Source organism: Artibeus jamaicensis, unplaced genomic scaffold (genome assembly GCF_021234435.1).
Source record: "Artibeus jamaicensis isolate MK-2021 breed Jamaican fruit bat unplaced genomic scaffold, CSHL_Jam_final contig_391, whole genome shotgun sequence".
NCBI lineage: Eukaryota > Metazoa > Chordata > Mammalia > Chiroptera > Phyllostomidae > Artibeus > Artibeus jamaicensis.
The window spans coordinates 13,978,605-14,002,151 of NW_026521814.1; the positions used below are offsets into that span (position 1 = coordinate 13,978,605).

The window sequence follows — 23,547 nt, forward strand, 5'->3', positions numbered from 1 at the left end:
TTATAGAATAAGACAGAAGGTCAACATTATGAGTTCTATAAAGACAGAGCTTTGGGGATATGGCATCTGAGGCAGGAGCTGTGAATTCTCATCGGGTGGACTGATGGGGCTTCATGCAAGTTTAGGATTTCAACGGTGAGAGCATGAATATGAGAGGATGTTCTAAGCAGAGGGACAGGAATGAGCCAAGCTGTTTTCAGGAAAGATGGGTAGTGGGCAGGTTAGGAGAGTGGGAGAAACAGCATTCAGTGGTGGAAGGCCTGGTTTACTATGTGATCATTTCCATGTATTACAAAGATATTGCTCTTGGTAATGTGGAGCCAGCAGAGAGACAGATAGTCCTGGGGAGAGATGACCATGGCCAGAATTGAGTCTAGAGCGGGAGGAATAGAAAGGAGGGGCCGGAGTTGAGAGACACTGTGGAGCTAGAATCAACAAGACCAAATGATCTGTTGGTGGGGAGTGAGGGAGAGGTTGGAACCTGGGAAATAATAAGAAATACATATATATGTTTATCTCTGAGCCCAGTTCCTGGCACAGAGCTCCTGAAACCCTTATAAATTCCTAAGTGATAAGAACACTAGGGGTACCACTTTCTCTAATGAGATGACTCTTGATGGGCTCCTGGAGAGGGCCAGTCATCAGGAAGGTCAAGCCATGATTAGAAACTTGGAACTTTCAGTGCTACTCCTCATCCTCCAGGGAGGGGAGAGGGGCCGAAAATGGAGTCAATCATTGATTATGCCTACCCGATGAAGCTTCCATAAAATCCCAAATAGAAAGGGGGTGCAGAGAGCTTCTAGGTTGGTGAGCGTGCACTGGGAGAGTGATGTGCCCCAACACCACAGGGCAGAAGCCCTTGCATTTGGGATCCTCCCAGACCTCACTTATGTGTCTTGTCCTCTAGCTGTTCCTCTATATCTTTTATCATATCTTTAATAAACTGGTAAATATAAGTAAGTCAGGTGTGTCAAACTCTTTTTCACCGGGTGCCACATCAGCCTCACAGTTGCCTTCAAAGGGCCAAACATAGTTTTAGGACTGTGTAAATGTAACTACTCCTTAACTAGGGACAAGGAGCTCAGCACTGCTGCCGGGTAGAAACAAGGTGTCGGGCTGGATAAAACGAGGCGAAGGGTCGGAGTTGGCCCAAGGGCCTTGTGTTTGCCACCTGTGAAGTAAGTGTTTCCCTGAGTTCTGAGAGCCACTGCAGTAAATTAATCAAACCTGAGTAGGGGTCATTGGAACCTCTGACCTACAGCCAGTTAGTCGGAAGCACTGATGACAGACTGGGCTTGTGGCTGGCATCGGACGGTGGAGAGGGGAGAGCTGTAGGCCAGAGCACTACCAGTGGGGTCTAACACTGTCTCTAGACAGGTAAAGTCATAACTGAGTTGAATTCCCAGGCACCCTATTGGTGTCCCAAGAATTGCCTGGTGTTCTGTGGAAACCACCTCTACTCCCAAGGTTGTTTTCGGAGGTCTTAACCTTTCTCTCCCACATGACACTGTTTACTACCTCCAGCTTCTTGAAGCTTTTTTTCTGTTCCTTTTAGTGAGGCAGCAATACTCTGTTTCACCTTCTGGTCATGAGCAAAAACTTAAGAAATGATCTTTTGTAAGAAGTTCAGCTCTTCATTCCAACACTCATCTCTAAAAGATTAAGTGGTGTGTGACTCAGGTCAAGTTTAAGTCAAATGGTAGGTCTGAGCCCATTGGACATGTCTACCAGGCTGAACTCTTCCCCTGGGAGAGGAAAAGTGGAAGAGATTTGGTTGCAGGTGTGTATGAATGTGAGCCCAGAGAATTGAAATGCTCCTAAGACTCTCTTGGCTGGGAAACTTAGTGCTTCATCCCAGCAGGCAAAAAATAGTTTAAAGTTCATTCCCAAGAGAGTGAGTTTTAAATAGAGATATGATTTGGAATGGTCGACATATAAATCTTCTTCCCAGGCTTCAACATGAAGCACAAGTTTGATCTAACAGATAGCAATGAGTCTTTAAGAGCTGTAATGGTCCATCATGTCAGAGGGTATTTATGGACTCACAGAGCCTTCGGATATCTGGAACTTGTACAAGCATGATAAAAAGCACTCTGAATTTTTCTGCACAAATAAATGAGTGCTTAGCTAGCTGTGTTTCTCAAATTAAATGACTCAGCCATTGTTCATTTGTAAAATACCCCAGGGTCCTAGTCTACATTTTGGAGTAATGCACTGCAACATTTCTGTTGGAAGAACAAAGCAGTTTGGGGCCTGTCGGAAATCACTAACTTCTATTTTTGTTTTGTACTCGGCTAACTTAAGAAATATGCTGTTCAGTACAAGTTTTTATGACAGACACTTTTCGGGTCATATCCCTTGTGACAAACAGGGGTGATGGGAGCAAAATAGTCTTGTATTTAAAAAACTGATTTGGGACATAGGTCAATAATCTGAAAGGCCAAACATTTTGCTAGACTCTTAATGGAAAAGATTTATGTGCTAATGACTTTATGAGCGGGACTCCTGTCTGTAGAACCATCGAGTTTCTTCATTCCCAGCAAGTGGGTGAGGAACTTCTGCTGTCTCACCAGCCCTGTTCTTTGATAAGGAGAAAATTAATAGTTACTCTCTGTATTTTCATTAAATGCTTATCATGATATGGTATTAAACTACCTCTTTTCATTAAATGTTTGAAACAAAAAAATTAAAAGTAAGTGTGGTCGATCTAACTTTGACAAGTCCCTGGTACTCAGACAGTCAATGCTGTCAGAGGGCATTCGGGCCCTGGAGAGTCCCCTTCTGTACCAGAAACCACAGTGCCTTGGCTCAATGCAAAACCAGAGGCCAAAGCTTTTTTTATTTGTTGGGCAGGTAAATCTGGGTCCACAGATAGTGTCTGTTTTTAAAATTGCTTTACTAATTTATAATTTTTGTGAGTTCAGTGTTGAGAAAGGGCTGGATATAATGTTTCCTTCTGGATTTTAAGTATTGAAATGGGAACATGTCACATAATGGTGGCTCTGTCTAGGACAAAGGTGGGGCCTGTGGAAGGCTGTGCAACCACTGCTGTAGCCCCCAGTCACCTAAATCCCTAGGAGAGAGGCAGTGTTCTCTGGCAGGCTAATATGGGCACTAAGGGATGGCAAAAAGTCGGGGGGGGGCCAGGGGACAAAAGGGATGTACCATCTACCTCTGCCAAAGTGGCCCATCTTGTCTTCCAGTAAAGCCTCCTGGTTTGAAGAAGCAGCCATTGCTTTCTGTTGAGGAAAAAACTCAGGTTTTCAAAAGAATCTGATCATGAACAGCCAGCCACCTTCTCTTTATACATGATATAAGTAACTACTCAGGGAACACCAAAAAGCCTTATATAATGGAGGCTCCCATAGGAGTCACGGAATTTTAACCAGATACTACCAGCATGCATTTAAAGAAGTCTAGAAAGCTGGTATGTTAGAGGCACCGGGAAAGCATAATGGCCGCTAAACTTATTTGGGTAAGTAATGAGCACCAGCAAAGACCGCTGAGCAGAGAAAGGGCATGACTAGTGCTGTGCTGTAGAAAGAGCATCCTGGCAGCAGTGTGGAGAAAGAATTAGAGCAGGAAGAGGATGATGGCAGGGAGCCTAGTCATAGCTTCTCATACGTTTCAAGTGAGAGATGATACGAATTTAAAGAGCAGTGACTATTACATTGGTTCACCCATGACCACAGTTATTGCCATCAAGAGCAACCATGGGCCAAACAAACCTCCACACGACCCCAGACCATCTCATGCCCACTGTGGTGAGCTCAGTGTCTATGCCTACTTTTCCCATGGGATTCTCCACACCTTCCACAGACGTGAGCCTGCATGTCTTCATTATGTCTGCCCCTAGCAGTCTTTCATGTGCATTCCTTACCATAAGAGACTTGGGGTGAATTTATGTTTTTGGCATAGAGCCATGTCCTCATCCTGCTCATAAGTAAACCCAGCCAGGTTTCCTCACCAGTCTCACATTTAACTTCTGCTCCCAGACTGGCAGTGCAGGGAGAGGCACATGGTAACAGCACAGGTAACAGCCTCTTTTAGGGCATGTAAGTTCAGGAGAAGGCTCTACAGCTGAGACCAGTGCAGACTCACAGAATAACAAATCATTATGACAGCTTCGTCCTCAGTGCTGAACACTGCTTGGTACTAAAATCTAGGCTGTTTTATATATGTTATCATTTAATCCTCCAACAACCCTCTAAAGTGGGTACTTAGTATTCTTATTATTAAATAAAGAGAACACCAAGACTTAAATAGTTTAGAAAGCTTCTTAAATACACTTTAAACTTTTACAGTGTTAAATGTCAATTATATATGACATTATATTTCATGCCAATTATACATCAATAATACTAGGAAAAAAGCACATAGTCTACCATACACAAACACGCACAAAAAGAAGTTAAAGTTTCACAGGAAGTAGCTGGCAGATCAGGGGTTCAAATCCAGGTCTCTCTTATCCCTGAGCTCAACTCAGTGGCATTATGCCAGAAAGAACATTGGCACCTTGTCATTGCCTGCAAGATGCTGATCTATTTCTGGTACAGCCCATGGTATAAAGTCAAATTAAACCAAACTGCAGGCATTTCTTCCAGTCTAATTCAATATAGGAAGAAGAGTCTGTCCCAAGTAATGAGAGACTGATATTTAATCCATCACTTGGGATCTGGGTCTTGGTAAAAAGTGATTTATCAAAGGGTAGGGACCAGATAAACCCTAAGACCTACTATAGCACAGGCCCAGTTCAGATCCTCTGAGAAAGGAATGGTTTATACCCAGCACCTGTGATGTCCCTCCTTCTAGAGTTGATGACTAGACTCATCCCAGTCACCTTACAGGAACTTCTTGACATGGACAGGTTCCTGTCCCCAATTCATAATACTTATGAGCCAGCAGACAATGATGGCAGACTTTCAAAAAGACTCGGGGGAGGTTTTGTACTGGGGCACTAATGATATATAACCTCAGAGCTAGGCAGCCATATCTGCCAAGCAAAGCAGTCTATCAGCCAGAGTTCCAAGATCAAGCCTTCACCTGCCACAGCGAACTGTCAACTAAAATAACCACTCATTCCCAAACAGAAAAAGCTACTCGTGGTTATCCATTAAGAGCATACTACAGAGAACCTCTAAAAAGTCTGATGGCATAGAAAAAGTAAACAAAAGATTAATATCCAACATTTATATGCAAGCAATATATCATTAATGATCATTATGGAGAACTTGCTTAGTTCAAATGAGGTTCCAGAAGACTGGAAGCATTTCACCGTAGCTCCAATGTTTCTAATAGCCACCCTGGGGAACAGCAGGCCCATCAACTTGACATAGCTAATATGCAAGGTAATGGAAATAAGTAGAGGTGAAACAGAGCCACACAGACACTGAATTATCTTGGGAGACAAACTCCATGCAAATAATTAGAGATCACCCTGTTTGTTAGCAGAGTGGAGAGGACATTCAACATTTCTCAGACACCTTAGGTCACACTATAACTTACCATTTGAAACCAATATATCAAGTTGCCTGCTGTTTAAAATCACAGTAAAGAACACTGCACCTGACTGAGGACAGCGATTGGGGAAATATGAGGGAGTTTGTTCACAGGGTTTGGGAACAGCACGATGCTGGGGAAAAAAGAGGGTGGTCTGGATTTTGGTCCCAATCCCATGAGACTCACTATATGACATTTTTCAAGACAGTTAACCTACCCTTTTATTAGTTTCCTCAACCATAAAATATGGCGAGTATTGCTAACTTCCTATCTTACAGGTTTTGTGAACCAGCATAGAAGGGCCTGTTTGGAAGTGCTTTGTAGAGTATGAGACAAGACAGGGACATGCAAGTAGCTCCATGAGCCTAGGGGCACCCATGGGCAGGATGCAAACACGACAGGGAATGCAGGCCCTATGTCACATGACCTCCTGTGTCAAAGCAAAATTGGAAATAACGTGTGTGTGTGTGAGAGAGAGAGAAACACACAGAGAAATCTCTCATATTTAAATGCAGTAACTAAAGCAAAAATGTTGAACACTCTGCTCATGCAGACTGCATCCAATTCATGGGTTATTAGTTTGCAACCTCTCCCTAATGGATCATATGGTATAAGAGCAACTGAGAATTTTATTAGTTGACAATAATAATAATTGCTAACGTTTACAGAATACTTACCACATTCCACATACTCTTCTAAAAATTATGTGAAGTGGTCCCATGAAGCCCATGAGACAGGTAATTTTATAATCCCCACTTTACATATGTGGAAATTGGGTGAGATTATCACTGGCTAAAGTTACTGAATTTTATGGAAGCCTTCATTTTTTTTTTAATTCAGCAGAGAGTGTGATATAGAAGCCTTCCATTCTCAATTTCTCTGAACAAAACCCTTTGCTATGACTGTTCCAAGGAAATATTTTCTTAAAGCATGGTTCATTTTCATTACTGACTATAAATAAGCACAGAGAATTTGTCCACATTTCCTCTTATATTTTCACTTTTCTTTAGCCTACCCTGACCCAAGGAATTAGTAAACCAAATAATAACAGCGGTTCGTTTGTATTTATCTGGGCCACGCAGGGAGTGGCCAGGGGATGCAGTTTCTTAGCCTGCCCTAGATATCAGAACTGAGGGATGGAGCGGAAAGGTCAGCTGCCCGATATCACTCCTGTGCCAACATCAAATACAAGGGCACTGAGTGCAGAGGTGGCACAATAATGTTTCATCTTCTTATTATTGTAAGTTAAAGATTCCAGTAGAAGTCTTTCATTCTGGAAAATACTATCTGGAAGGGGTCTTCAAGTTCAAGAAAGGCTTTCCAAGAAGATCTCAGGATAAGGAGAGAAGACACCTATGCAGACAAGAAGGCCTCTATTCCTACAGGAGCAAACGATCAGGTAGACATTGGGATGATGAAGGAAACACGACTCGATTGTCACTGTCTCTGCCCTTAGTCGACCTTTGTCAATATCTTGGCTTGTTAGGATGATGGCTGGAGACTGCACAGAAGAATATTTGAACGGCAATGTTCGTTGTGGGACACTTAGCAGAAAATGATTATTTGCTGTGATTACCCGAAAAGGACTGACAGGAAAGAAATTCCCGGTGCCGAAGCATGTGGGAGTCCACTGTTTCCCAGTAAGAGGCTGTATTTGTACCACTGCTGGCGCTCCCATTTCCCATACTTCTGTTTTCTCAGCCCAGCCATTTCCAGCATGGAGATGAAGGCCTCCCGGGCAAAAGAAGGCAGTTAAAAATATCAGAAGGAGCTGGCAAAGGAAGATCATGGTGAAGGGAAATAAGCAATGGAATCTTACTAGGGGTCAATGTGTGGCACTCGGGGGATTCCGGTGCACATGAATGACCTATGTGGGCAGAAGGGAAAACAAGTGGGCAGCCCAGATGCAAACAAGCCTCAGTTCACGTCCTCCCTGCTCATGGGGCTCAGGGCCCTTCTCTTCCCGTCAGGCTGAGTGCTTCCCCAAGGAATTGGGGAATTACAACAGGATGTGTGTAACCCCCAGAGGCATCTGAAACAAAGCAACACAAGAAAAGAAACTTCCCTGCATGTGCCCTTCACTGGGGGCATTCATTCTGAGAAGCAGAGAGAGTTCTCTGAAAATGGTGTTTCCTTAGCTTGTGAGAGGGAACTAGTTAGTGAATTCTCAGAAGCAACGGTAAGAGTCTTGGGATTATGATAGTCTGTAGGTACCTACCCTTGATAGTCATCACAAAAAAGGAAATGGTAACCATTAGAAAATTCCCAAGAAGAGGTTATGCCAGGACAGAAGAGAGAACGCTAGCGATTTTTAGAAAGATTCCTCTCTGCACCACCGAAAATGCAGCCTGTGAGGCTCTAGCCCTTTCCGACACATTGGTTTGCGCTGGCATTTACAGAGAGAGCTTTGGTGCGTGCCTAGCACTATACTACATGTTTCTCTGGGTTGCCATTAAGAGAACACTCTTTTCATTTAGCAAAGGCATCGCATAGTAAATGGAGGTGGTAGGGTCAAGAGTGATTTTCATAATCCTCAAGCTTAATGGGGGATTTATGTCCTGGTCCTTGATTCAAGACAGGCGAACTGCCTGGTATACGTTTCCGAAGTAGGCATCCCAGAAGGTGGGGCATTTAAGGCCTCTCGGGTATCAAAGAAGTCATGGAGCCTTCAGACAACTTACAACGCATTGCAGGCCCAAAGTCAATGCTCTGTGGAGAACCGGACCCCATTAAACTGGGGACTGCTTTGCAAGTGCCGAGTGTCATGCAGCTTCCAGTAGATTTGGAATGAGGAGTACAGGCAGGCCCAGAGCAAAATGAGCTGTGTAGGGGAAGGGGGAAATAGATTCAGCACGAACAAAGCAGGGTCCTTTGATGGGCTGAGGAACTGACACATGGAAAATGTAATGCATTATTGACAAACACGTATGCTGGCTGCAAAAATAATTAACACAAGCAGAGAAGAAATAGGAATGAAATGGAGCAGAAAGACTTTGAAAGATTGTGAAGTGGCCGCTGAAATTGCCGAGCTAATGTCAGAGAGATGATTAAAATTTTCCAATAGAACAGGTGAATAGGTAGTTAGGAGAGTGTGGTGTAAACCAAGAGAGAGTGGATCATTATATGAATCTGCACGGAGGAACTCATCAGCATTTTATGTGCAACTTTGCAGTGCACATTTTAGCAGATGGAGGAAGCTCTTAAAAGCTGATAGCTAAACCGAGTCTGACTGCCTTTCTGTTCCATAATAACTGTCCCTGGAATGGGTACTTGCTCCAAGAGAGCACTGCAGGACCAGTTCTTGGAACAGAATTCCAGACATATCAATATGCTCACATGGTAAAGATATCTGCAAAACTCTAGGATGGGGTGGGGGTAGGAAGGAGAAGAAATGGGAGGTTTCAGTCTTCTTAAGCAGAGGTGCCTGGATGAGCAGGCTCTAAACCGATAAGCTGGAGGCTCAGTAATCAGAGCTCAAAGTGAAGATCAAGTAGCAACAAAGAGAGATTCTTCTGCAGGCCAAACTGTGTGCCTGCACGCAGGCACGCACACACATATCCTGGTAGAAACTGTATTGCTGCAATAACAAAAACAATTAGGTGGTGGATTGTGGGTATGTTAAAAGGGAATAATTCTTCATGATCATCAGAATGACTTTTTCGCTCATTCAACAGAAAAGGACTCTTATTTTTTATTTGTTGGCAAAGCCAAATTAGAAAAAATATATATCTTTACGACCAGAGGAGACAAATGAGTGATACCAAATATCACTAAAAATGCTATTAATCTACAGTGATATAAAATTACCATCTCAGCACAAAGAAAGCCTATATAATCTGAATTTCTCTAGCATCGTAAAAACAAATGAGAAGCGAAATTGAGAGTAAGTATGCTTTTGAGATGCCGTTAAGAGTTACATGCATTGTTAACAAATGTGGCTAGACAGACTGGTGATTTACCTTGAGAAACAAATTTATCGAGACACAGAAAAATCTCCAAATGGGACCAACTCACTGCTTGTCTTGTTGGTAGATGACATTTTTGAGAGTGGCGTTCTTCTTTCTTTGACACTGAAATGTGGCTGATTAGCCATTGACATTATGCATTATTTCCCCCTGTTTTATTTGCTCATTTTCTGCACATTTCAGAAGCCAAAAGTAGCTTGTGTGGTTTGAGGGTGTGACAAGGAAGAGAATACAGGTCAGGAGTTTCTTCTTCAGGTGCCAGAGGACCCCATGTGATCCCAGCAGGTGAGCAGTGAGGGGCACAGAGCATGTTGGCTTCATCACCATGGGGCCCTCCCCAAATCTCAACAAGGCTGACCCTCTGTTAGTCTTCAATCAACATGGCTAAGACTGGCGGAGTGGAATACCAGCCCAGTTCTGGGATATTTCACAAGTCTCTGGAAGAGGTAATGGCCAAGTTAGAATCTGACAGGAAGTACAGGGCAATGGCATTGGGCTATTGAGGGGTAGGCGCTCATGAGGATATGGAGGAGAGGGGCTGAGTCAGTTTAAAAGACAGAGAAATGAGAACAGGGGGGAAACAAAGTATTTTCACTATATATACACACGCATATATACATAAGCACACCACTTAAAACAATTCTTTTTAGAAATTTAGAAAGGGACATGTAGGAATTTTCTATTGGTCTAAAGGGTTATGTGGGAACAGCATATTAAGGTGGTATAGCTTTGCCAATCAACTGAGTGTGCTACTCACCAGAGAAAATGTGAAGAGTGACAGTGATGTCTTTGCCATTGTGTCAGCTGCCTCCTTCTACAGAAGTTTTACCAACTGCATGTAAAACTACACGCAGGACATCCCTGAGACATGGCGCAAGGGCCCTTACTTGGAATATCATTTTAAGGACGCGAGGACATCGTCACAGAGCATTATAGTCTCCTGCCCAGAGGCACGTAATTGGAACAAGGTTAACCCAGAAATAGAATTGAACTCCCACCCCTGTGCATTGTTCTTTTCATGAAGCTGAACCAGGCACCAGTTCCTAACATCCCTACTGGCAGAGACACCAGCCCTGAGAACACAGGGATGCCGAGCACCGCCTTTCACGTCCAGTGGAAGTTCCAGGAACAGATCCCAGTTTGTGGTGCCGAAGCTTCATCTTACAGGGCACTCAAAATAAAATCATTTCCAAAAGGCTTAAGAAGAAGAACTCAAAAAGATAAATGCACAATCAGGTTTGAGTGGGAAAAGTAATTTGAATGAGTAAAGAAAATGCATCAAATAAAAAATTTCATAAAACCGACAAATATCACAAGTTTCAAAAAAATCAAGAAAAATAATATTTTTATTCATTAACTGCTTGATACAGTTCTGTATCGCTGGTTTCCCTCCATTTTTGCCTTCATACTCAACTGCCTCATTCTATGATAATGTTTTTGTAAGATTTCCTAGAATAGACAATACCTACAATAAATAATAGACAATGGGTGGTATGGCTCCCTCAGTAGCCCCAGAACCCAAGGGGGATACCCCCAGCCCTGAGACACCCCCAGCTCCATGGGGACTCACTCCCAGCTTCCTGGTAAAGATTACTAAGAAATGTTTTTATTTAGAATAAATTCCTGGAAACCACTTAAGTTGCCCACATTCCGTGGATGATTAAATTTAGATCATAAATCCTTTTTAAAAATCTTCCAGATTTTAAGGAACATAGCAGCAACAGTGGGATTCCATGGAACTAGTACGGAAGATACTGTTATGTGGGGGAAATTCCCCTCAATCAAGCCAAGAATAGACACACCCATCACATGTATGGTTAAAGTCTACACCAAGTCTGAGCTTAGCTGGTTTCGATCATCTACCAGCTGTATGACCCATGACAAATTCCATAACCTTCTTATTAGTCCTAGTTTCCTCACTGATTAAAAAGGGGAATGATGCTATGGTTATACTTAGCTTGAAGGATGTGAAAGCACCTATCACAGAGTCCAACAGATGATGGTTCGTAAATGTTATTTCCTTCCTATGGTTTTACAATATAGGCTCTTGAATTTTACAGTTTTCTACAGTGTCTTTCATCTCTACTAACTGTTCCATTTATGCAACTTCAGTTCCTGCTGGAACCCAAGAGACCCCATTGTTTTTAAGTCCTCACTAATTCCTGACTTTTGCTTTATCTTCTTCACCCAAGGATCAAACCCTGCACGCTTGCTTCCACCCTGTAGTGCCTGTTTTGTGTGATGCTGACACTAATCTTTAGAACAAACAAGCTGGCAATGTTGGGTCATTTCTTTTTCAGAAAGCTTTTGATGTTCAATCTTCCTAGAAAGCCCGGCTACACTCCTCAGAGGAGAGTTTGTGACATCGTGGTGCACACCTACGGCCTCTTCTCTACTCAGACTTCTCCAGGCTGCGCGTACCTCTACCTTTAGGAACGCCCACAGGCAGGTAGGAGTCGAGCACTTACATGTTCGGTAGCTTGTGCCAAAGCTGCCCATGTCTAATCCGATAGCAAGTGTCAGTTATTCTAAGTCCTTTCCTTTGAAATGAATGCTTCAATGCTTCAAGGTTTTCTGATATTCAGAGATGTACTTTTCCAGACCTATTTCTAAAGTATGTTGATTTTAGAGTTTGCAGTAATGCTGTTTTCCACTCTTGGCTGTTCGATGTATCTGGCTCATTTATTATTATTATTTATTATTATTATTATTATTATTATTATTATTAATTCTGTGTCTGCTTGTAGAAGGACAGGGAGCTGGGGAGGAAAAGGCAGGTAGGTAGGATTCTGGCTAAAAAGGCTGATTAAAAAGTAGTGACGACCTTTCAGATCCTTGGCCTCACTCTGTTTTCAAAGGGAAAAGAGACAGCTAGAAGTCAATGGGCAGGCCTGCTGGGAGGTAAGCGTGATCAGCATGGGCACCATGGTTTGTATCAGCAGTGCCCTCTGAATGCAAAGGGGAAGGGTACCATACCACAGCTTTCTTCAGCTGATGTGTGTTCCCAAACTTAAAGGGACGAGGGAAATGCTTGAGGGGTATTAACGTGAGCAGATAGACTTGTGGCATTAGTACCTTGAGCTCTTTGGAGTCAAGGAGCTAGCTAAATTTCCCTTGCTGATAACCCTGTGTTTTGAGTCACAAAGTCACACCTGAATCCTTTATCTGTGTAATATGCACAAGCTTCTTTGGTTTGCAGCAAGCCATTGGTATTAAAGATTTTTCAAAAATCACTGATTAATTACTAGTATGTAGCATCATAAAAAATAAATATATCCTTGTCATGAGCATAGAAGTAAATAGACTTGTAAAAATAACTTGGCAAATGGAGTAAACCTTAGAAATAATTCAACCCAATTCAGTCATTTTACAGATGGGAGAACCAAAGCCCAAATTGCTTGTGTGATTTGGTCAAAGACAAGTTAACAGCAAATGCAGGTGTTCCAACATCTACCTAATGTTGTGGTACAATAATATTTGGGTATCACACTGGGGTAAATGGGAAGGGACTTGTGGACATCTATATGAACTCAGTGAAAGCATTTATGACATTTTCTTTATGCTTTATTACTGTGATAATAAAAATAAAATGCAGAACATTAGAGATGGGTAGTAAATATTAAATTTGTATAAAAGCTCAAAATAAAATCTTTTCAAAAAATTTTAATGAGAAAATTGAGCTTGCTTCCATGCACATAACTATTTTATACCAAATTTTATGTTTGAAACGACTACAGGCAAGTCCTGATCAAGTCTTTTTAATGAGCTCTTCAAATCCTTGATAGTCACCATTGAAGAGAAACTATTTTCACAAGGTGGTGATAAAAATTGAAAGCCATTTTTTACAGCCATTCAAAAATTTACCACGGTCAAAATTATCTGTAAAGAATCTAAGAGCTCTTCTTTTTAGCTTTCTCAATAAGCACCCCGTGTTTATTGAGTCCCTATGAGGTGAAAAGCTGTGTGCTAAGTTCTATCTGCTAAGTTTACACACTAACTCCAAGATAGAAGAAACAGTAAATATTTGTTAGGCATTCTTATACACCAGGCACTAAATCAAATGAGTTAAACATGCATTATCTAATTAGGCCTCACCATGACCCAATGAAGACTTTATTATCATCCCCATTTTATGCATAAGCATATTATTCCCAAGATGATGGCACCTCTATAAAAAGGTTCTCCCTAATTACCTTATTTAATGCAAGTATCTTTTTCTCCCTCTAAGCTCCTGCTTGTTTTCTTTATAATACTTTTCAGGCTTTTTATTTATTTGTTCATTTATTGGAACTTTTGTTGCCATCTCCCTCACTGGTATGTTATCACTTTTTTTTTTTTTTTACCTTATGAGGCTAGATATCATGTACCTTGTGCATTCAAATAAGATCTCATTAACATTGTCACCTCAGATTTCTTTCTCTGGTCCCTACTTTGCTCCAACTCCTTGCCAGATCTTCTCAATACATTCCTGAGAGTCCCCAGGGAGTGTCTCATCGAGCTCACACACCTGTCGTGCAGGTTCCCACGCAGCCCAACACCCTCCACTCCTGCTCTAGCTCCTCTCTCATGACACGGCTGGAGGAAACCTCACCTGGCAGCAATGGGTGATGCCCATGTGACATCACAGGTATCACCTCCCCAACTCACCAGTCCCCAAGGAGCCAGTGATCTCTGGCCTCCTCAAAGCAGAAGGATGAATGCACCTCACCCTAGTTCTGGGGTGCACCTCAGTGTGCACAAGAGGGGATGCTTTGGGGTTTAGATGACAAAGCCTCTTATGAAAAGAGCCCTTTTAGCTTCTCCCCATCAGGTGATAACCCAGCCCAGGGAATGTGTTATAGGTAGAGGCTAGACCGTATCTTCAATTCTCTGAATCTATGTGTCCCTTTCAAAGCCATGCAGAATAAAATAGAATGAAACAGAGAAGCCAACAACAACACTAACATATTCACTCCCCCTGCTCCAAAAATAAGAGCTCCCGTGGATGCTTATTCACACAATGCTGTACCCAGAATAGTCACCAGTACATATTGGTACATACATATACTAGGAAACCCAGAATAGTCTCTGTTCTACAAACAGCCAAATTCTGACCCTTGACCCATGTTCAGCAGTGAGCTTTGCTACCATATACCAAGGATGTGCGCTATACAGTAGCCCACACCATTTATGGCTCCACATACCCCTGCTGGGGGCCCCACCATTTGCTCACTCACTGTGCCCTGTGAATACTGCACTGCATCCCTTCCCTGCCTCCTGCACTTGCTCATTCAGCAGTTCTGCTTGCATCAGTTAGCCACAACCAAAGAATGTTGTGCCACAAAGCACCTCCAATCCCAGTGGTTTAAAGAACAATCATTTATTCTCACTCATACATTTGGGTTTTGCTGGTCCAGGATCAGTGCAGCTCGTCTTGATTTCAAGCTACAGACTGAGTCGAGATCCGTTTTCCATGTTTTTTCATCCTCTCTAGATTGGCAGCCTAGCCTCAGCATCTTCTTTTGCTGGGAGAAGCACAAGGTGGGCCAACCCAACTGCCAAGCACATTTCAAGTCTCTGCTTCTGTCACATCTGCTAATATCTGAGTAGGCAAAGCAAGTTGAATGGTCAAGCCCAACATTACTGAGCAGGAAAGTACACTCTTTCATGAGGGCACAGAGAGGTGGGAGTTGGGGGTGAGAGCAAATATTTGCTGACCAATCATCTAGTCTACCACATCAGAATCCAAATCCACATGGTCAGTAAACATGCCACCAGGAGGTAGTCAAGATTTCCCCTGAGACAGCTTGCTCTAAGATGTTTACATGAAAGAATACATACATGTCTCACATTGTACAAATATTTCACATCAAAGCATCACTGCTTCCTTGTTGGTCAGCTCCCAGCTAATCTGCTTTGAAGCCGTCGTGACTTGCCCAGTGAGTAACTGTGGTTTTTAGAACCAATGCGGCCTTGTCTTGAAAGAAATCACTCCTGTCTCTGACTTGTATTTTATGTTGTTTGAATGGTGGGCTCCAGAACCTTCTGTTTACTTCCTCTCACCCTACCTCATGCCATTTCCAATTCTCCTGTGTTCAGACTCCTCTCCCTGTCCCAGACAATATCTGGAGATGTCTGCGATGGCTTTGCAAAGTCAAAGGAGGTAGAAACAGATCCTCTCCTGATGCCTTCTTCTTCTTCCAGCTCAAATTACGTGTGTGTGTGTGTGTGTGTGTGTGTGTGTGTGTAGTGTGACTGTGATACACCACATTTTCATCACTGGTGATGAAACAAAGGTTAAACACTCAAGCATGGCAGCCACACACACAGAGCTTGCCTGTCCCTGCAGAGGAGGGAAGTTACAACACCGGGCTGGCCCCACCCCTGCCTCTGGTGCCCTGCATTGCCTTTGGTCTGAAATCGTCACAGAGAAACTTTCTTTCACAGGGATAATGACATAGTGTTTAGTCACATGTTTAATTCTTCAAAGTCAACATTTTCAGAAAACCAATACAGCATGATATTGCCTGGGAGTTGTTGACTTAATCCCTTTCCCTTCTTTAAGTTTCCTTTTAATTTCTTAGCTCATCATCAGTCCTTCAATGGGGTGCATGCCTGTTTGTGAGAGTGCAGTAACTTGTTGCCCCAAAGCCTTGTAAGAATGATGGTGGATTTCTCATTCTAGATTAAATCATTCAGACCTCCTTCCAGTCCTCTTCTGTAATCAGCAAGAATGATAAGAAGGACTTCATGTAGCATCTTTGAGAAACAGAGACAAGCAGAGATGGTCTGAAGAGATGACAGTCTGGATGCAATCTCCAGCCTAGGTGATGGGGATGCCTGTCACCTGCTTGGAAAGCCAAGTCATCACCATGAAGTAGTTCTTTGAAACCCATTTGACATACGAAGCAAAGGAGGCAAGTGGACAGAGGAAATGACAAATAAGAGTCTCAGTATGAATCGGTGAGAAATCCTCAGTGCCTGGAGGATTTCTCAGGACATTGAAATCCTCTTTTGAAACTTGGTACCATGGCTTTCATTACTCACACTCCCCCTTTTAAAAAAATATATTTCATTGATTATGCTATTACAGTTGTCCCATTTCCCCCCTTCATTCCCCTCCACCCTGCATACCCCCTTTCCCACCATTCCCCCCCTTTAGTTTATGTCCATGTGTCACAAGTTCTTTAGATTCTATATTTTCTATACTATCCTTGCCCTCCCCCTGTCTATTTTCTACCTACCATTTATGCTACTTATTCTCTGTACCTTCTCCCCACCTCTCCTCCTCCAACTCCCCTGTTGCTAACCCTCCATGTGATCTCCATTTGTATGGTTCCACTCCTGAGCTAGCTGTCCACTTAATTTGCTTTTATTTTAGGTGTGGTTGTTAATAACTGTGAGTTTGCTGTCCTTTCATTGTTCATATTTTTTGTCTTCTTTTTCTTAGATCAGTCCCTTTAATATTTCATATAATAAGGGCTTGGTGATGATGAACTCCTTGAACTTGACCTTATCTGAGAAGCACTTTATCTACCCTTCCATTCTAAATGAAAGCTTTGCTGGATAGAGCAATCTTGGTTGTAGGTCTTTGGATTTCATGACTTGGAATACCTCTTTCCAGCCCCTTCTTGCCTGTAAGGTCTCTTTTGAGAAATCCACTGACAGTCTGATGGGGACTCCTTTGTAGGTGACTGTGCCCTTATCTCTTGCTGCTTCTAGGATTCTCTCCTTCATTTTAATCTTGGCTAATGTAATGATGATGTGCCTTGGTGTGTTTCTTCTTGGGTCCAACTTCTTTGGGACTCTCTGAGCTTCCTGGATTTCCTGGAAGTCTATTTCCTTTGCCAGATTGGGGAAGTTCTCTTTTATTATTTGTTCAAATAAAGTTTCCACTCATGGCTGTTCCTCTTCCCCTTCTGGTATCCCTATAATTCAGATGTTGGAATGTTTAAAGATGTCCTGGAGTTTCCTAAGCCTCTCCTCATTTTTTTGAATTCTTGTTTCTTCATTCTTTTCTGTTTGGTCATTTTTTCCTCCTTTTGGTCCACTCCCTTGATTTGAGTCTCAGTTTCCTTTCCATCACTATTGGTTTCCTGTGCATTCCCCTTCATTTCAATTAGTTTAGCCTTCATTTGTTCCTCTAATTTGTGACTAAAATCAGCCAGTTCTGTGAGCATCCTGATCACCAGTGTTTTGAACTGTGCATCTTATAGGTTGGCTATCTCTTGGACGCTTAGAAGTATTGGTTCTGGGGATTTGAGCTGTTCTTCTTCTTGAGCCATAATGTTTTGGTCTGTTTGCACCTGTTACATATGAGGGGTGGAGCCTTAGGTGTTCACCAAGGCAGGGTGACCCAGTTGCTGGGTTGTGATGCTGTATGTGGGGGTTGGGTCAGAGAGGAAGCAATGGCATTTTTTTCTGCTCTCTCTCAGATTTCAGTCCTCTCTGCTGCTTCCCACAAGCAAATTGGGCCTTTTTGGTGCTGGTTCCCAGATGTGTGGGCTTGTGCACCCTCCAGAACCCTGTGGGTCTCTCCAACAAACTCTCTGTGAGCCTGGGAGCCTCTCCCGGCACCTCGACCCCTGAAAGTTTTTCCAATCAGTGCTTTTAGGCTTTAATTCCCATCGCTGGGGCCCTGGTTTGCGTAGTCTGTCTCACTGCTCGCTCCTTTGCCTGGTGTATCTGCGTGAGAATGTGTGGCTGCGGTCAGCCAGCTGCCTTGCACCCTCACTGGGTCCGCCCATTGCCACCCCACACCTGGGATCCACCAACCGCCACCTGCATGCCTGGGTTAGCCTGTGCAACTCTGCTCCGCCAGCCACTGACTGCGCCCTTTTTACCGGTCTGGCTGAATGGTTCGCTCTTGTCAGACTTCGGTACAGTTCAATTTTCTGTCTGATTCGGTTGCATTTTTATTACTAAATCTTTGTTGTCTTTAAACTTGGTTGTGTGAGGCGGCACAGTGTTTCCACCTAAGTCTCCATCTCGGCTGGAAGTCCCTGCACACTCCCTTTTAAATGGCTTTTTGATGGGAACAAGCAGTGGAATTGAGAAAATATCAGAACCATTGGTCATAAGAGAAAAGTGAGCTGTTTTTGGTTTCCTAACAGCGTTCCATTCCTCCTTTCTAGAAGTTTAAACAAATTTCAGTCACAACTTCTCTGGGCCATTGATTTTCTAACCCATCCACTACAACATGGGATGGAGAACTTTCATTTCTGTGTGTCTGTTTAAACGATTGCTTATGTAGCTTGCAGGTCTGGAAAAAATATAACCTTGGTCTCCTTCAAATATAAGGACTTTACACTGTTATTTATTTATTTACTTTCCAGAAATGTAAAATCTGAGCCCCTTAGTTTGAGATATATTAAGGGCCAAGAAATTAACCGCGTAAAGTGACTCATAGAAATTGAGACAATTACAACTTCTTGAAAAGCTACAAGGAACTTCTGAGTCAAGGTCGTTCAGCAAAGTTATGCTAAATGAAAATCCCATTAAGTTTTGTAAAACTGTTTTGCTTTGCAAGAAGTAAAAACATAGTTTAGAAACCAATGAGGAAACCTAGAAGGCATTCAGACAGGCTTCTCTGGAGTGAGGACTTCAGCAGCCTTCTGCCTATGACTGGAAATCAAAACAACTAATGTCCATTCATTCTATAGCCTTCTTGACTCCCCTCCCAGAGCTCACAGTCTGCCTGCCTCCAGTTCCCCTGTGCCAGCATCTCCGTTAATGTCCCAAGAGGCTTCCTATACAGCTGCGTGATCATCTGTGTATTATTAACTAGCCACAAATTAAAGTCATTACTTGGTGCTTAATTTTATGTAACATTTCTTTGTAATGTGTACAAAAGAAATTTGTTTTTACAGGAGTTTGGTAAATAGCATGTGCCATGATTAATTAGAAAATATAATGGGTCTGTTGATTTGAAATTAAATTCAGTGCAACAATTTTCTTTAAAAAAATAATTTCTTAAATGACATTTCAAGGTGTGTGAGCCTTAAAAAAGTAAACATCCAGCACTGCTTTTTTTTTTTTATGCCCTGGCTCAGATCTATCTGTAGACTTTACCTGCTAAAGGACTACCTTTTATTTTTTTCTTAAATTGTATAGGCACATTAAAAACCAGCAACACTCAAAAAACTATTTTTAAATCCTTTTTGGAACAAGATAGAGTGTGAATGGGTAAACTAACAAAAACAAGCCAAGCCTTAAATACTTGGAGGTCAGCTACAGTTGAATCCAGTTCCGCTCCACATGCTCCTCCTCTTCATACACACGAAGTGCAGTCCTGCCACAGGGCCTTTGTACTTGTTCCTTCTACCTAGACATCTTTCCACTGGGTTTTCACGTGGCTCAAATCTTAAGCAGAGAAGTCTCTGGTCATCCAAGCGAAGGCAGTTCCCTGCCTCAGACCCTGTCACATCTCTGTGTTTAACGTTGTAGTCACAGAACATATCACTCTCTGATACTATCTGGCTTTGTGTTTGTTCATTGTTTTTCCTCTGTCTCCTCCTACAGAAGGTAAGATCCTTGAAAGCAAAAAACGTGTCTGCCTTATTGTCCTTGACTCTCCAACGCCCAGAACAAAACCTGGCACATCAGTCAGTGTTCATAAATCTTTATGAAATGAATTTTGTTGCTCGCACATACTCCTATAAATAACCATGTTCCTAATGGAGAAAAAGCATAATTGGCTTGAAAATTTTTCTTGAGGAAACAGAAAGAGAAATTTAGTATTTGTTGGCTGGGCTTGAGATGCATTGGTGAAAATGAATAATTAAAATGTGAACAAATTAAATGCCAGGGAAGGGCAGGAATAACATTTATAACTAATTGCTTAGTTTGCACAAATACCAAATACCAGCTGAGAAGTGAAACCTTCAATCAGTTGGCACCTTCTCTATTTCAAAACTCAACAACCAGTTTCAACTGTTCCCAGTACAATAACTTAGCCAAGCCATTGTCTCTGTTGATAATAAACTAAAAACTGTGAAGATTCTTTCAACTTTAATATATTCAATATTTAAAACAACTTTTAGGGTCGATATGGTGTTTCACTGCATTGAGATATTAGGACCAATGAGATGGAGAGCGGCAATAACATAACAGAGTTTCTCATAAAAAATACAAACTAAGAAGTATGAATTTCCATGTTAAGTGTAAAACTATATTTAAGTTTTAAGTTTTAAGTTTTAGAATATATGTGTCATTCATATATATAGAATATGTGTTTTATATATACACATACATGTACATATATATATATATATATATATAAATTTGGAACTGAGATATTCAGCATGGATGATAGCAAACACAAATGTAAGATCAGTGAGATTAAGTAAAAATCCTGTAGTTCTGAAAATACATCTCAGGGAGCAATACTAATTTACAATTGGTTTATGCTTAAGAAGTACACACTTTCTAGTTCTATCCATGAAAAGGCCTGGAAACAATGGCTAGCCCAACAGCAGTGAACTCCTGGAACCTCAGATGTGCCTCTAAATAAAATTTTCCACAAACTAACAAACAAAAACCATGCCACTTAGAAAAATGGTTTATTTTAGGACTGAGGCAGGAAGTTTATTAAAGGAGTTTTCAATTCTTGTCATACCAGGCACCAAGGAAGATGTGAAAAACTACTAGAATCTGTCCACAGAATTTGGGTACCAGCTTAAAGAGGATCCAACTGGCCAAAATGAGATAATTTGAACATCAGTAGGATGATAAATGCAATGAATTAAAACATATCAAGTATATTTAAATCTGTAAGTTCAGTATGATAACAAAAACTAAACTCATTAATCACCTTTAGAGAATGCCAAAGAATCAATTTATTGTGTTGAAAGAACTGATCTCAGAGTAACCAAAGAGTCAAAGGAAAGTTTCTCTTTATAGAATTTTTTCAGCTAATAAATGAATAAAGAATGATAGGATTAGGATATCATCATTTTGCAACCTCATGATGAATTAATGGATCTGAGCAATGACCACCAATGACTGCCCGCATCACCAGGACAGATAATCAAACATTACATACCTCCTAATGAAACTGCAAAACACCACATATGAAATATTCTTACCAAACTAATTGAACCTGAATCTTATCAAGCCTCTAGATCTAATGAACAAGTTACAGCTTACAGTAGCAGCGGAACACATTAAAAAACACCACAGGGGCACAATCAGCAAAATCCAAACTGTTGGAAACCTTAGGACAAACAGCCGGTTTCTTCAACAACCACCACCACCAAAACAACAAGAAAAAATAAAGAGAGATGATATGAAGACCTACAAACTTTGTGTAAAATGCAAACATTTATTGAATCATATTTTAAAAGGCAGGGTAGAATCACATTTATTTTCTTCATAATTGTCACTATAAACAGACTAATTTCAGAGCTCATGGGTTGCTTTGGAAGCTTCTGAAGGGTTGACCATTAGCAGCCTAGCAAGTTTTTCCTTCCCCTCCAAGTTCTCCTGCACTTGGGGGTAGGAGTGGGAGTTGGAGGGGAGAGGGTTGGTGACAATTGATGCTAAATAAACAGTATGCAGTTGGGCTTGCCAAATTCTCTCCACTTCCTCCCACAGGCAACAGGGCGACTTGGGTTATTCTTTAACTATAGTCATTGAGTAAGCAAGTGTGGTAGGTTTATCGAACATGAAGAATGGAGGGAAGTTTCCATTGTAGATAATTTCCAATGGTGGGAGTGGATGAACTCAGCCTGATTGTTCAGTCCCCCCTTTTGCTGACCAGAGAGAGGTATACTAGCAATGGGACTCAAACGCTTGGTCTATTGAGAGCTTGGTGTAACGCACTCAGTTCCTTCAATTTAAATGTGTTGGAAAAGCCATCTCTTCCATCTCTGGGTGGGGAAAAACAGTTCGTTTATTACAATGGTACTGCACAAGGAAAACAGAAGCAGCAAACAGCACTTGGTGTTTCTTTCCTCTTGAAAACCAATGATCACTCCACTCCTGTCGACTTTACAGTCCAAGCAAACTCAACCGAGAGAGCAGAGGGTAGTAACTGGGGCAGGGAAATGAGGAAACCTTTATCCAGATCTGTGGACCACTTTCAGGCTTTCTTGGATTCTTAGCATCCTTACCTTTGTAGTTGAGGTAGTTGTGGGGCTTGAAGCTTTAAAAGTCCTGATCCTTTTGTGGTGTAGCACGGAGATGCTGTGATCTTCCCCAACAGCACCCTCCATGGTTTAGATGCACAGAGAGCCTCCTCACTGATGCTCAGCCACTTGACAAGAGCACAAAGGCATTCTTGGAAGATGGGAACGGTTAGTCCATTTTCCAGTGGTCCAATGTTGAGAACATAGTTGTCTCCCAAACTTATTATCTGAACCAAAACCGGAACGATTTCAGATTCACTTCACTGTCAGACATGACCACGTCCCCATGAAAGCCCCGGCTGACTGGTCGATGGTGATGCAGGTCTCCCACTGTGATGTAGCAACCTCCCTGGCTTGAATTTATCCTCGCAGCTGTCATATCCTCCATGGAAACAGAAACACTTCCAGCCCCATCCATCACTTACTACCAACACAATCTTGCCAGGGCTAACGTAGAGCTGAGGAAGAAAACTTGGAGAGTTCCAGTAAGTACCAGGACCTCCCCACTCTTCATGAGACCAACCAGGTTTGTACCTGTTAACAGAGTCTGGCATTGTTTTCTTAGTGACAAAATGCTGTACTTTGAAGCTTTATTTCTCATCAAGTAAGTAGAGTGAATGGAACCATTCTAACAGTGAGTGATAGAGTTCACAATGTGAACTCTTCCAGATAGTTGTTCCCAACTCACCAGATAAATCACGATGAAGCTTCAGCTCCTCAGAGTTCCAGTTCTAAGACAACCCTTGTCAGGATGACATCCAGGCCCCACGACAAGCCCATGCATTAGGGTGGGAGAGGTTGGCATGGTCGAAGCCGGGCGGGCAGTTGTCATGAACGAGGCACTGGTACCAGAGCCGCTGCTCTGGCTGCCAGTGCCACTAGAACCCTGGCTGCCCTGGGCCAGGTGACCACACACCCCTGTGCACGGACACCCTGAGCTTTGCCCGTGGAAGACTCAGTACATCCAGGGAATGGTG

At 42.2% G+C, this 23,547-nt stretch overlaps 1 pseudogene; it reads right to left on the minus strand.

The window, feature by feature from the left end:
- Nucleotides 1–22,413: 22,413 nt before the first annotated feature.
- LOC119037748 (tissue alpha-L-fucosidase-like) overlaps nt 22,414–23,547 on the minus strand; it is a 72,456-nt pseudogene continuing 71,322 nt past the window's right edge.